The sequence below is a fragment of the Falco punctatus genome, assembly GCF_963210335.1.
Source record: "Falco punctatus genome assembly, chromosome: 6".
Lineage (NCBI taxonomy): Eukaryota > Metazoa > Chordata > Aves > Falconiformes > Falconidae > Falco > Falco punctatus.
In genome coordinates, this window is record NC_137585.1 from 64,226,370 (window position 1) to 64,240,805 (window position 14,436).

General features: G+C 44.7%; 1 long non-coding RNA gene across 2 annotated transcripts in view; it reads right to left on the minus strand.

Annotated features, from left to right (window-relative positions):
• LOC308066608 overlaps positions 1-14,147 on the minus strand; it is a 57,506-nt gene extending 43,359 nt beyond the window's left edge. For both annotated transcript variants that reach the window (XR_013929214.1, XR_013929215.1), the window contains exon 1: positions 1-14,147. This exon is cut by the window's left edge and continues 32,143 nt beyond it. This is a non-coding gene — a long non-coding RNA (uncharacterized lncRNA).
• Between the last annotated feature and the right edge of the window lie 289 nt (positions 14,148-14,436).

A 14,436-nucleotide genomic window follows, 5' to 3' on the forward strand; every position in this document is an offset into this window, starting at 1 on the left:
AGCTAGGAGGTAAGGAGGGTCATACTGTGCCCCAGAGATGATAACCAGCCTCAGTAGAATTAAACCGCAGTGATGCTCCTAATGACCAACACAGGAGTCCAAAACAAAACTCCTCCATCCTGGAACTGAGATTAACATGTCCCTCTCTGAATTATGACTCCCTTGACAGATGGCTCCACTAATGAACCAGAGATTAAAAGATTGGAGCAACCTGATTAGTGGAAAAACTTCTTAGCATTTACAAATACAAAGAGAGATTTTTTTTCAAGGAAAACTTTGATGGGAGATGTGGCTCCTCTTCTCAACAGTTCAGTCCTACTTTTTGATCTCACAGTCATTCCTTAAACAACATGCCCTTCAGTTAGGAGCAAAAAACCATCATTCATTCCTAGACATTGTTTTAGACACGGGTTGGTCCAAGAAGCCTCTTCAGAGGCTTCAGTATCACCTCAGCTGCACTCTTCATCTTGTATCCATGTGAGTATTGGAGATGGACCAGTTCATCTTTGGCAGAAGAACAGATCTCTGCAATGGAACAAAAATGCAGTCTCCCTACCTTTTTGCTGCTCTTGTCCTTCTAAGGGAAATGTTAGCTCTATATTGTGGCATATGAAGGCCCGGACCCCAGGTGAGATCCCCCATTGCGTACACCAGTGCTGGTTATACCCAACCGCTCATCCACCCAGGTTCTGCCCTGGAACGTGCCTACGTGCAGCAAAGCACCTTGGCAGCCAGGTCACACCCCACCGAGCTGTTTACTCCCCCCTGCTCACCTGAGGAGGTCTCTTCTTCCCAGCTCAGGGTTTAAGCTGGGGGGGCTTTGGGCAGCCCCTCGTTGCAGACAGGTGAGCACAGAACTGATGTGCAGGTGAGCTCAGGGAGCCAGATTTAGTGCCAGTTGCTCCCTCACCACATTTTCAGGCAGAATCACCCTGCAGCCCGGCACCCAGGCAATGGGCAAAGCCTTTTCTTTATCTCCACATCCAGGGCTCGGGAGCGAGCAGGATAAGCCTGCACAGACTTCAGAAAGAGCCCTTACACTATATGACAAGGGAGCAAGCAGGTAAGTGAGAAATGAGGAACAAGTAAGAAAATTATTGTACAGCCTCATACTTTGGTTGTTAAGCTCTTATAGACCTTTCAGAATCTATGTAGCATATTTTCTTAAATCAGTTGCATCCTGAGAGATTTTTTTTCATCTATATTTAGACCCCAGTTTCCTAAATTCTTGGATTCCTGCTCCAGCTCACCTCTCCTTCTTGGATGGGTGCTGAATACTTCTAAGTAAAGTGCCTAGATTCCAGAAGCACCCAGCTGCTCAAGACAAGCTTGCAGAAGTGTTTAGGGAATTGGTGTTCGGCAAGAATTGGTTGCCTGTCAAACTTTCTCTTTTGAGTGTTTCATGAGAGATGAGCTCAAGCAAGGCAGGGACCAAGACGGAGTGAGTTCATGCAGATCTCCTCCATGTCTGAAACCAGCGATGTGTTTTTCAATGCAGCAGGAGGTCTTGTGGCAAACATGGATGTGTCCAATTGCGCACACAGGATGGAAGAGGGAGGATGTATCCTACTCATGGTTGGAGAATGTTGGTTATCAGAACTTCTATTGTTGATACTTTCCCCAGGAAAAGAAAGATAGGATTAACCCAGGAAGACTTTTTGCTGCTTGATTGTGCCTGAAATGACAACTTTGCAGCTCTAAACCTTGAAAAAAATGACAGGAACTACTTCAAAAGGAGCCTAGCTCATGGTGACTGTATGCCTGAGAGCACAAAAAGTTACTTGGACTGGCTGCCTCAGGCTATCCTGGTACACTGCAGCCTCGTATGCACCAGTTCGTCCACCTCAAAGATGTGGCTTTCCCCAGGATGGAACACTCAGCTCTTAAATAGTATTTCACACTACTCAATGCCAAAAGCTAAGTGGGAACAGGAAGGTTAGGATGAATTCTTCCCCATATTGAGTAAGCAGCAAACCTTCTTTAGCAGGGGGTTGGACTAGATGATCTCCAGAGGTCCCTTCCAACCCTGACCACTCTGTGATTTCCTAATTCTGTGATGTATGCCAACAGAGGATTTGGTGCACTATAATAAACAGGAACTGAAGATCGGATTTCCAGTTAGTGTGCGTTTTAAGCTGTACCCTTGATCTAAAGCCCTTCTCTTAACACCATAGCTGGAAAAACAAATTGCAGTCCCCAACAGCAAGGTATAAGCAACAGCTCTATGAATATGTAAAGACCTTTCAGATGGTATTTTAAAACAGCATTCAGTAACCATTATGCCACAGTTAACTGACTTCACCAGGCTTAAAAACAGGATTCTTTAATTACAGTCGTTTATATTTCCAAAGATAGACTATAACATATTTATAAACAATCTGTGCACTTGGTGAGTAAATGACACACAGCGTGAATCATTCGCTAACAGTTCTTATATAATATTCAAAGTAGGCATGAATGTTTCATGAAAGCGTTTCCATTGCTGAACCGGTTGGGGAGCCAAGCTCCCCTCCTTTCCCATACACACTTTCTAGGCAGCCTCTTCCATCCCTCTTTCTTCTGTGAAAGTGCTGAAAGACTCAGGATTCCTGGTAGAAATAAACACCTCTGGATTTGCCAGTCTATCTCCAGTTCCAGACCATTGCAACTAAGTTTTGGAGCACCTGTGCTAGGAATTCAGAGACATGTGCTTTGCCACAAGGAATTACCTCTAAAATAGCAAACCTCTCATGTCTCATGGATGTGGCACCAGTCCCTCACAAGGAAATGCTGCCTCACACACCTGAGATGTTCAACATGATATGTCAGAGATAAGGAAAGGATGGGAGACTGGATTTGCAGCACTCCAAAGGGTCTAAAGGTCTGTCCTGAGCAGGGAAGCACTGAGCTTATGTCCTTGATGCTAAATCACTGAGATTTAGCAGTCCCTTGAGTAGTGAGAAAGGATTGGAGCAGGCTCCATCAATGCTAGACATGGATAAGCCTCCATGCAAACCCCAGCTCAGTGCTGACCTCAGCTCTGGCTGGCCTCTGGCTGGCATGCTCTTGTATGGTGATGTCCTAAGACCTGAGTTCATTCAGATGAGAATGCAGGTTTCCACACACAAGCAGAAAACCTCGGTCTTCTGTCAGGCATTATCATCCTTTTCTTTACAAATCCTGGCCCAGGTGACTGTGTGGGCTTTGTGAGGCTTGTTTTCCCGAGGTGAGCCCCAGGCTCTGCCCTGACATGTGATGCAGCTCTGTGCACACCTGCACACCTCTCTGTTTGTTCTTCTCTTCGCCCATGTGTTGTGTTTGGTTAAAGGTGTTTGCATAGCACTGCACACAAGAGGGAACACACAACTGTCAAAAAGACATCAGGCACACTTCTGGAGGATAGACCCTAGACAGCAAGGCTAATGGGAAGCAGTTGGGGAACTGGGGATGTTCAGCCTGGTGAAAAGAGATCTCAGGGGAGACCTTCTCACTCCCTACACCTGCCTGACAGGAGGTTGTAGCAAGGTGGGGGTCAGTCTCTTCTCCCAAGCAACAAGTGGTAGGACAAGAGGAAATGGCCTCAAGTTGCTCCAGGAGAGGTTTAGACTGGACAATAGGAAAAATTTCTTCACTGAAAGGGTGGTCAAGCATTGGAACAGGCTGCCCAGGGAGGTGGTGGAGTCACCATCCCTGGGGGTGTTTAAAAGACCTGTAGATGTGATGCTTAGGGACATGGTTTAGTGGTGAGCTTGGCAATGTTAAGTTTACAGTTGGACTCAATGATCTTAAATGTCTTTTCCAACCCAAATGATTCTATGATCCTATGAATAATCATAAAAATGGCCCAGATGCTTCCCTACACTCAAGACATCCCTAAACCCTTAGTTGCCAGAAGCTGGGTCACTATATCAGGGAAGAATAATTTTCTATCCATATTTCCAATTGCATTTCTTGTGTCTCCCATTCTTTTCTAAGGTCCCTACTCCTGCTCAGTGTTAGAGCAGAAGTGAATGTTTGGATTGATCCATATAGACGCTTTCCCCCCTGCGCCAGCCCATGGCTTGCTTAAACCCAAAGCAACAAGTCAGCATATTAAGGGACTGCAGAAGAGGAGAAATCCAAGCTAGCTGCCACCCAGTGCTAGAAGGGAGCTGGGGATATGAAACTCCTGAGCTTTGCAGGGCACATTTAGATGTCCTAGTAGTAGATCAGGGGGTGTGTGAGTGTGTGCATGCATATGTGTGTGCCAGAAAGAGGGATCCCTTTTAGCTACCCCATGTGATGTTGCTGTGGTTCTCAGCAAAGGCATGTTGTGACAGCAGGAGAAGGTCTCGCCTGGGGAAGAGGCAGGCAGAAAAAGGCTTTTTTGTTGTTGCAACACTTAGCCGTCCTCACTCAGCTTTCAGGAAGCTTATCTGAACTTCGCATGCCACAGTGACTCTTTCACAACAGAGGGGTGAAGTTCTGGTGTTCAGGGGAGATCCCAGATTTGACTCTGATTTTGTTATTTGTTGTCAGGACTGACACCATGTGATGCAGTAACTGGCAGTAATTCCAGTGTTGCATTTCATTGTCCCTTGCTACATCTGTGCAATTTGTAATTCCATTTATTGGAAGGGTCTTAAGTGAAGGGGTGAAAGCAAGGTTATATCCACATGCATTGCTCAAATCCATCTCTCCTGTTAGTTATAGGAGCACCTGCCCCTGCAGATTTGTTGGCAGGACCTGTGACCCTGTGGGGAGAGGAGTCTGGTCTGGGGCAGGGCTGTGGGCAGAGCTGGGGACCCCGCAGGAGGGACCCACACTGGGGCAGTTCATGAAGAACCGCAGCCCATGGGAAGGGCTGATGTTGGAGATGTTCGTGGAGGACTGTCTCCCATGGGAAGGACCCCGCGCTGGGGCAGGGCAGACTGTGAGGAGGGAGGAGTGCCAGAAAAAACATATCATGAACCGACCACAGCCCCCATTCCCTGTCCCCTGCTTTGCTGGGCGGGAGGAGGGAGAGAAACTGGGAGTGAAGTTGAGCCCCAGAAGAAGGGAGAAGCGGGGGGAAGGTGTTTATAAGATTTGGTTTTATTTCTTATTATCCTACTCTGTTTTGATTGGTATTAAATTAGACTTATTTCCCCCAGCCAAGTCCATTTTGCCCATGACAGTAATTGCTGAGTGCTCTCCCCGTCCTTATCCCGACTCATGAGCCTTTTGTTGTATTTTCTCTCCCCTGCCCAGCTGAGGAGGGGAGCGAGAGCGGCTGGGGTGGGCACGTGGTGTCCCACCGGGTCAACCTGCTGTAGACAAAGAGGAGTAATGGCATAGGACATGGGAAAGTAGGTTCCATCATTTCCACCCCTTATGGAAGAGTCTGATTCTCCGTCATCTGATAAATCATATTTTCTTATAAAAAATACCAGTTTGGGTTAAACAAAACACGCAGCAGAATGAGTTCATGCTTTTAGTGACATTTCTAGGGGAAAGCTGATGAAAAACACTACAGGGAAACCTCATGAGAAAGATTACACAATTCCCTGGTTTTTCATTGAAAAGCTACTGCTTTTTTGAAAGAATGGAGATATTTTATTTGCAGGGGGTGAGGGTGGAATAAGAAGCACCTGTGCTGGTGCTGGGCAGAGAGCTCGCTGGCAGGGGCACGCTGCAGTGGGACTGCAGGTCTGTGCTGTGCAGGCTGCGTGGGGGCATTTTCCAGCAGCTCAGCACCTCCGGAAAACTTCTGTAAAGGTGTAACAGAGAGCTACAACAGCTTCATCACAGGGCTGAGGCAAAAAACATTTTATCTCTTTCTGTGCTTGCACAGCACCTAGCACACAGGGAGCCTAGCTATAATGAGAGTTCTAATTTGAGATGACAAACACATAATCGTACTTCTAGAAACTTTCTGCTTTTGTCTATTAGACTTCAAATTCCTTAGACCCTGACAGATGTTCACCTCACTGAACTTCCCAGCCAGGTAGGATAATGTTTCTTTGTGTGGATATTTATGTGAATAATCCTTTGTTATGTGAGTGGCTTTATTGATACGTGACAGCTTGGACAGCAGGGGTTATTTGAGTCATCCTGTTCTGCTTTTGCCGTTTTAATTTCCCTACAAGCCCCAAGGGCCAAATGAAAGTGTGAATGAATAAGTAAGAGGATGCCCATTTGCAATATGTCCACAATTGTCTTCCTCAGAGCCTTCCTTATCTATAGCCAAGTGTCCCAAAATTACACCAGGCAAATACCGCAGACATTTATTCTTTTTTGACTTTCATTAAAACATGCTGTTCATAGCAGCAATAAAGCGTATCGGTTTTAAATGGACCTAGATTTGTATTTTATATAGGCTGCTCAGTTGTTGTTGTTGTAATAATAAATGACATGGAGGCAATTTCAGATTGTTCTGACAAAAATCAGGACTCCTAAGGGGAGTCTGCCTTGCACACATGAAGTTGTAGCTCTGAGCAACCAGCTAGGAAGATGCAATTAATTTCCCCCTCGTGAGTAAAGCCATTATATAAAATACCACAGTTGCCTTGAGGGCCAAATTGAAGGCACTGAATTATGTATTATCAAAACTGACTTTACAATGATGTCTTCATGGGCACTTCTGCGGCTGGTGAATGGAAAGGGAACAGCAGTCAGCTGCAAGGATCTTATTTGTCTCTTGATCGCTGTAAACCATACACTGCTCATGTGAAGACCTTAATGAGACAGAGTGACATTGCTTTTTCCCTTGAGGTAGTGGCATAGGAAGGAGAGGAAATCCTGCGAACTCTGCTTAAATATATTGTCTGTATTGATAGGTCAGCCCATGCCCACCAGTCTTTGCTCAAGACCCAGAGATGCAATGGTTTTCCAGCCCATTTCTCTCCTGTTTGAAGATGACTCCTGCAAGACCTAAGCTGACCTGCCACTTCTAACGTACTGGAGCCATTTTATGTCTGGGATGAAGGTCTGAAGCCTCCACACCCGCTTGGGTGCCTTCTGCTCCGGGATGTAAAGCACCATGGACAGAAAACCTCCCCAGTAAAAACTGTGTGGGGTTTCACGAAAGGACTCAGCATCTCCCTTCCCTAGCCACTGCACTGGCAAGTAATGTTGACATTTTCCTTGTATCCCATGTGGAAAGGGAGGGTGGAACAGGGGGATTAAGGTCATATCAATACACTTGTCAGCCAGCAAAGAGCATATCTGTTGAGCCAGATAGCAGGTGTAAAGTCAAGCAGGTCAAACCAGATCAAAAGGGGGTTATTAAGGAGTATTTTCAGCTGGGCATTCACAAGATACATTTCTACACAGAAAAATCCTTTACATTTCACAATTTCAAGCCAGTGAACCAACACCCTGTATGTGCTGTTTATTCTTAGCAAGCAGACACGAGGTAAGAAATAAAAAATTGCAATGCCTGGAGCAAAATTGGATGGTTGCTCAGTGATAAGGGGGGAATGGGTTTCATTTTTCGTGACTGTTTTTCCCTCTTGCTGGCCTCTGATCTCAGTCATCACACTGATGCAATGAGGCAGGTATTCACATTAAAAGCAGCAACTACTTAATTAAACTTTTGGTACTCTGAACTATTCAAACACACATAATAAAGGGGGGAAAAATCCATATTTCTTCTGGTAAAGGATTGTCACACACTCTCTTGTGGCCCAAGATTCACCAGCAGTCCAGTGAGACAGGGCACATTTTGCTCATCTTACAGAAGATAAAAAATAAATCAGCTTGCTTCTTTCCCTTCAGTCTCACATTGTGGTAAACTAAAAGCCTCCAGATGGCAGGAAAGGGAGTAAGTGTCGGCTCTGGGAGAAGGAGCATCCCACAGGACAGACTGCTTCGGTGGGTGGGAGAATTGAAGCTTTCCTGGTCTGACTCTGAACAAGCATGAGACCTTTCTAAGCTGGAAGTTGCCCTGAGAATCACCCTGAGAATCTCCCCCTAGAAAGCCTATGGTTATTTAAAACATGTAGAACCACCTGCTAAAAGCAGTAATTATTCCTTAACAGAGGAAAGAAAATTAAAATCTTTCAGACAAATAATTCCTGACTAGGGAGATGGTGGATTCCGAGGACAGACCAAACAGATCATGGAGGCTGGTTCTGACCCCACCTCACCTCTCTTGCGTATGGAGCAGTGCAAATATAGGAAAAAAAATAATAATCTGAATAATCAACTTTCCCTGAGGGCTTCCCACTTTACTTTCTTATACAGATTGCCTGGGCCATTTGCCAAGTTTCCTCAGTGCTCCAAAGGCAAACTCAGAGCTTACTGGCCTTTCTTCTGGTCTTGAGATGTTCCTGGGAGCTCATGAAATGCCACCTGACGGAGAGCAGGATGAGTGTGTGTGTGTTGCTCACACGTGTGCTTGGCAGAGGTGTGACCTGGTGGGGTCCCTGACCCCATTGGGCACCTCCACATTGCAAGCAAGAGCGTGCCTACCTGGGTTAGAAAGAAATGTTCCTGCTCCTGCTTCATTAACCAGCCTGGGAAAAGACAGACCCTTACCAAAAGACTTAAATTCATCAGAACAACAGATGAGCAGTGCAGAGCAAGGAGCACTTTAGATGGCTTTATCTAAGCCTTTTGGATAAAATGTCTGCTGGCAATTTCTATCTAGGACCAAAAAGATTTATTAGAGCCACAGAGATGGTCTGCCCTGACTGTGGTTGAGCTAAAAACGATGTCACTGGTCTCCAAAACACCTTTTCTGAGCTCAGCCCTGTGCTTAGTGCCCACTGTGACCTGCACACCCAGCTGTCGGGCCACTTTCTCGTTATCCCTTGCCTACTGAAATAGCACAAGTTTGTGCTTACTCTTCAAAGAAGCGGGTTTGTTCCTAACCTTGGGCAAAGGTAGCCGCCACAGTAATGTCGGCTGGAAGGAAACTCTGCTCATCTCTAGCCCCGTCTCCATCCCAAAGCAGAACTATCACCGACACTAGCAGCTGAACCATGCCTTTGCCTAGCCAACAAAAGTCCTCCTTGGATGGAGACTCCACCATCTCTCTCTGGATGTCTTGCTTGGCAGCACCAGGTTAAGGACACTCACATAGTTATGTTGACAGATTTAAGCTTACCAATAACTTAGGGCAATGGGAAAAAGGGGTTAATCCTCCCCTTAAATCTTAGTAGTCCTGCTGCAACCAGGGTAAGGTCTCAGGAGAGCAACAGCCTCTGTCTTACACCAGTGCCTTACCCTAGAGCCTTTACGGTCCTTTTAGACAGCTATATTAGAAGGGTTGTCTGTCATGATAGTCTGTTCTCAGCCCAGGATCTGCTCACAGGCAGTTCAGCCCCTCCGCTTTTGGGAAGAAGAGAAGGAAAAAAGCAAACATCATTTGTTTTTGACAAGGTAAAAGGCAGACATGTAATATGTGGCCAGGTGAAGTGGCTGCCTATTTACCGAACCAAAGAACTGAAAGGGTAACAGCCGTTTCTCTCTGTTCCAGGAGTGTCCTTTAGCCAAATTGGAAGATTTCATTAAACTCTTTGAGTTAGTGCTTTTCTTTCATATCCAGTAGCCAACATGCCCTTTTGAAGAGTGGGGGACCGGAGTACAATGCAATTAACCCCTAGTTCTCCTTACTGTAGGACGGATCTTGTTCCTAACGCAAGAATGTGGTGTTTTGAAACACAGGAATCTCTTCATTTTTCTGAAAATACAGAGTAATTTAAAACCTGAAGAGACCTGTGAGGAATTTCAGTTGAGTCAGAATTGGTGGAAAGAGATCAGATCCCAAGATTTACAACTGCTTTATCGACAAATTCCAAAGGCTTACAGAAACCTTACAGTCCTTAAACCCAGCCTTGCTGCCATGTGAAGGCAGCAGCACCGTGAAGCCAGGCCCTCTGTGCCAAAGGTCTGGGAAACAAAAGTCCCCGTGTTTTTGTACTCTAGATATGAGCTTCATCTCATCTAATGCTGACTGTCTAAAAGCTAGATATCACTGCCCACGTGACTCATGACTCCCTTTGCAGTCATCTATAGGGTATGAGTCTTCTCATCCTAATGTAGATGCTTAGATAGATTGCATGAATCACATTTATAGAAGTATTTTCTTCTTTCTGTTGACAACATGGCTTAGAGAACTAGCTCAGGTGAGGCTGTCAACACCGTGACTTCCTAAAGATATCGAAGACAAATCCCACATGTTTGTTCCTTCCTTCAGCTCACAAAATGCAGGAGCGTGGTCTGCAGGTAGAAGCTGAATGTTGAAAAGCAACTTTGATTGATTTCACTGAAATGTCACTGTAGCACCCTCTGAAACTTTAGCCCTACTAGTTTGAAAGGTCTGTTTCAATCATCTTAAACTGCTGGGCTCACCAAAATGGGATTCACGTGTATCGTGTAAAAATGTCAATAACCAAACCAGCACCGAAAGTTAGCCCTGCTAGTTATTGAGGTTTCCTGTTCATTAACCATTCTTATTGTATTTTATGCTGGAAAGATACCAAACTACAAGGGGAAAAAAAGTGAGTTTAGGATGCATAAAGCTTGTTAGCATGATACATTTCTCTCCAGATGACTGTTCATCAATCTTCACCTTCTCAGATTCACTTTAGTTCATCTTAGCATCTTAAACAAAAGGCCATATTCTGATTTCCTTTTTTATTTTTCATGTCCTTTTACTCCTAAATCATCCTGTTGACTTCAGTGAGATTACCCAATGGTAATGGGAGGGGAGGAGGCAATCTTCCCAGTGACTAATTTGGATTTTTAGCTCCTTTCCTGAAGCTTCGTTTTCATCTTTTCTGTTTATTCCATTATTCATATCTCAGTCTGTACCTACTCCAAAGACTGCATTGTAGTTCCTGTCACAGAGATGTATCTTTTGAAAGCCATGGGATCCTTTCCGGGAGATGCTGAACTGCCCTTTAGAGTTTTGCTATTCTTTGGTGATTTGCTGAATGCAGCCTCCTTTTGTTCTTCTTTTCTTCCAGTGTGTGATCACTTCACAGCTGCACATTTTATGAACGTGTTAGCCTTTAGTGCATACATCTTGCTCCACAGCTCTGGTGTCCTTGCATTTCAGAAGCTGCTGTGGGTACATGGGCTGACTTGCTCTTATTTTCTGGTTAGAAATTGCCTTGGTGGGTGCTCGGCTTTGTCTGCTTTGCAAATACTGTCAGAGGATGCTGAGTTACCACCGGTTCCTTATCCGACAACCAGCTGAGTTCATAAGATGTAAAATGATGGTCCTTTTCTCTGCAAAGGTAAGGGTACTCAGCCCCTGGGAGGTCCATCCTCCAGTTCTGTAACACCCTCTTTCCGAATCAGTAACAGATGTATTTATTTAGTCCAAACAAGATTTTGCCATTTCTTTTTAGGGTTATCCTGACCACTGTTATGAGACAAACTTCTGTTGCTCCTTATGGTCTAAACAGACTGACTTTTGAAGGATATTTTGTTCTGATGAGCTGGACCAAGTCTATAACAATTAAAAAAAAAAAAAAAGAATAAAATAAAATAAAATGCACAACGAAGTAAGAGCTTCAGCAGAAAAAACAGCTCTTGAGGCCAGAAGATTTAGTGTATGAAGCTGTTAAGATGACTACTGGTTGTGCCTTCTGAGGTTTTATTTTATTTACCTTGCAGAGAAGGACATGGCTGAACCAGATGGGTTTGGAAAAGAGATTGGGCTTATCCAGAGACACTGGCATTTTCTTAAACATGCAATGTTGGTTCCCTAGAAATCCCATTCCTGCTGTGGGTATGAAACAGTGCCTTTACAGTGGTGTTGTCCAGGTCCTCTATACTGTGCTGTAAAAAGCAGGGAAGAGATCGTGGTGCTGAGTAGAAAGGAAAGGTGATTGTTCCAGGGGTGGTGGTAGGGGGGGAAGTAATCAAATTTGATTTTAATTATTGGAGTTTGCAGCTAATGATTTTAAATCTGACTCTGACTGGATCTGATTCATGTAATTTCTTTAGACTTTATTGGGATTTTTTTTCACTTAGCCAGTGCACCATCTGTTGTTTTACAGTTGTCTGGTTCCTTTTTTGCCTGGGGGGCAGTTACCTGAATTTTTTAATCACCAGAAAGCAGTACACCTGGAGATGTCTAGATGCTACCAAGACCATGCAGTTCTCTAAAGGCAGCACTGACTCCACCTAAGTAATATGGTTGTATGGCATATTTTGTTCTTCTGGAAGCCTGTTTTCTCACTTTCTTTACAAAATCATTCTTATTTTGGTCAAATATGAACTATTCTGTCTAGACTGGAAACATGTTGGTCTCAGTTCTAGGCAAGAAGCTGGAAAATGGCAACACTGAAAGAAATCTCTAAAAGAGATACTTTAAGACAGTAAATAAAAGTCTGTGAAGTGATGAAGCAGCAAGTCAGTCATTGTCATTTTCAGCTGTAATCTAAAATGTCCCTGTAATATGATTATTATTGGTCATTTCAGCTGGACGGTTAGAAATCAGGTCACTTAATGGATACAAAAATGCAATTGAGGTAAGGGAATAACCAGCAAACGTGAGCATCCAGGTTTGACCAATTTGAGCTTGATGAATTAAATGGTGTCAATACTCAGTGAATACAAACAATCTCAGCCCAATTAACTTCAAAAGCAATTGCTGGTTGATGGCAGCTCAAGCTTTTTCCCAGCATTTTTCATTTAGGCAATTGCCTGGCACCCGTTGGTAACTCTCCACTAAGTATGCCAGACGAGGAACAAGCTAATGCATTACCAGAAAACACTCAGCTTGCTGTCTGTATAGGTATTCCTATGAGGAAATGGGAAAACATGGGAAATGAGGACATCATCTGACAAAGTGGAGTGAAGGAGGAGAGAGGAGGAAGACAAAGGAAGTAGAAATAAGAAGTAGAGCAGTTAGTGCCCTGCAAATTGCACGTTCTCCCTTGTGTCAGTCAAAGAAGGCATCAATCAGAGGCAAAGCCAAAAAGCAACAGCCAGTTGTAGGCACAGAAAATAGAAGAAAGACAAAACGAAGCAGCCAGATCAATGTGCTGGATCTCATCACCACCAACCTCTGCACTTTTCCATTCCACTGAGGAAGCTTAAAAAAAATAAATAAAAAATCAGCCACAACAATAAAATCACCTAACTACTTCTCTTTAGAGTTTGTAAAATCTTGGTGTAGTTGCAAACTTAACCAATGTGTAATTGAAATTTTCTTGTGGCTGCTTCTGCCTGTTTCCCAAGGCAATGATATCTCATTACAACAGCAGAGTTTATCACAGATCTTGGTCTTGACTTTGACATCACTGACTACGGATCTCAAAACTCCCATTAATTTCAATTGATCAACATCAAATGTGTTATGACATTCAAGCTAAATGGATGTTAAGGAAATGGCCAGCTCATGGAGACACAGCACTGAAGAGCCATTTGGAGGCCTTCAGGTCCAATCCGCTGCCCCAAGTCTGGATGAGCTTTGCCTATGCCCTCCCTGACATATGTCTGTCTAATCTGTTTGCAAGGACTGATATGAAGAGAGTTCAAATGGGAAAGGGGAAAATATGACTTTGAAGGAGATGAAAGAGTTTCTATATGAGTTTCAACCAAGTCTTTCCTCGGTTTGTTGATCAACACAGTCCCTACCAGAGTGTAGGGACTCTGCCAGATAGCAAGATAGAAGTGGTGGGCTCTTATAACTTTGAACTCCCCTCTATGTCTTTTTCATCTTAGACATCAAAACCTGTGAGGCTGTACTGTCATCTTTTTTGACAACTCAGCAACAGTTAATATCTCTGGTAAACAGGCTGAAAACAGACACTCCTGCTTTTGACAGCAATGCCCAATAATAGCAACACCCTTCCCTGAGCCTGCAGCTAACGCAAAAACTTCTTGAAAGCCACTGAACATGCGTTTCGCTCTAACCCATGTAATCTTCCTTCACAGCCTGACCTGTGATTTTGGACCTGAATTCCTTTGTCACATGGGATGGATAGCTGAACATCAGGCGGTGAGTATGCTTTGAGAAGACGTTAATGGACAGTGACTCTTCCGTCTCTCTGGATTTGTAAGGTCCTTGTGGAAGGGGTGTAAATGTAAATTAATTGATTCCTAGAATTCAGGGAGGTTTACATGCACACCGGGTTGTACATATGTTGTAGGGCATATGAACAACACGAAGTGTTGATGCAGTCAAACTCAGTCTGTTCTTTAGCCCAAACTACAAGAAAGACATTGAGGTGCTGGAGAATGGCAGGGGCTGGGGCAGGGGCTGAGGGGGGGCGGCGGGGGGAGCTGGGGGGGTCAGCCTGCAGAGGGGGGGCTCAGGGGCACCTGGTGGCTCCCTACAGCTGCCTGAGAGGAGGCTGCAGCAGGGGGGGTCGGTCTCTGCTCCCAGGGAACAAGTGACAGGGCGAGAGGAATCGGCCTCAGGTGGCGCCAGGGCAGGGTCAGATGGGCTGTGAGGAAAAATGTCTTCAGGGAAAGGGTGGTCGAGCCTCGGAACAGGCTGCCCGGGGAGGCGGTGGAGTCACCATACTTGGA